General features: G+C 45.0%; 1 non-coding gene across 1 annotated transcript; it reads right to left on the bottom strand.

Moving 5' to 3' along the window:
* Window positions 1-941: 941 nt before the first annotated feature.
* Window positions 942-1,013, bottom strand: DL89DRAFT_t183. The gene has a single exon. It is a non-coding gene; the product is annotated as a tRNA-Glu (tRNA).
* Window positions 1,014-1,089: the final 76 nt, after the last annotated feature.

The raw sequence follows: 1,089 nt of genomic DNA, 5'->3' as shown, positions 1-1,089 counted from the left end.
ACTGCTGAGACCTACGCCTACACTAGCGTATGTTAAGCTATATAGCGCAGCCACTACACCCTTGTGTAGGCATTGTGGCGTGGATCTAGGAATTATGATGAAACATGCAGTACAATGTGTTCTCAATAGCTGCCTGCAGATCTTGTTCCAGTTCATTTGCATACAATACGTCGTTATTGAGTGAATTAGGAACCTAGACTATCCAGTTAGGAATGGACTGGATTGGTGGACTCTTACGATTGTGATATGTATTTCAAACATGATATTCCTTTCGAGTACAAAGCCTATATAGTAAATGCAGATCCTAGGTACTACTTTCTATCACTGAAGTATATCCCATGCTGTATTTCTGGGTTCTAGTGTTTACCATCCTAGTCGATATTTCATCTAAGACTTTCATATTCTAAGCAGCCAGCATCCCCACAGCTCTGTATCCAGCAACAGGGGCTCCTAAATTGCTCTTCAGACGGTTGATTTATTTTGAGTGTCGGTGCCAGCCAAGTGTGGGTGGCGTAGCTAGGAATTCTTCACTCGCAACGGGTACAGATAAGTAGTTCTTGCCCGCTCCTAGCGGCAGGGATCCTACTAGTTGTGGTACAACCCACTGCATGATTGTTGAGTATGCCAGCGATATTGGATTCAGGAGATTTAATGCAGCAAAATGGTTCCCATCTTTGAATAAACACACTCTAGACGCTGCTACTATAGGCCAGTGGTCATTTGGGGTTCGCTTTGATTAATTGAACACATCAGGGGTAACAAAAAAGAATCTGTAAACCTCATGCTAGCCGATGTGGTGATAATGCCAACTATAAGAGCTAGCACAGCCCTTCAGAGTAGCATACAGACAGAGTCACTGAACAAACAGTGGCATGGGTTCAGCAAAAAGAAAGACAAGCGTGGACTGCCGGCGGATTGGGTGAGGGTGGCAAAAGCAAAAGTTCCGCAACGGGGAATCGAACCCCGGCCACGACGGTGAGAGCGTCGGATCCTAGCCACTGGACCATTGCGGATTTGAAGCGCTTTCTCGAGAGAATCATCGCTCAAGCCGTTGATTACTGCTAAATTAAAATATCCATAAACATATGG

Source organism: Linderina pennispora (genome assembly GCF_002104995.1).
Source record: "Linderina pennispora strain ATCC 12442 chromosome Unknown DL89scaffold_50, whole genome shotgun sequence".
Classification (NCBI taxonomy): domain Eukaryota; kingdom Fungi; phylum Kickxellomycota; class Kickxellomycetes; order Kickxellales; family Kickxellaceae; genus Linderina; species Linderina pennispora.
Note: the sequence above shows the minus strand (reverse complement) of the source record. Positions and strands in the feature narration are given on the sequence as shown.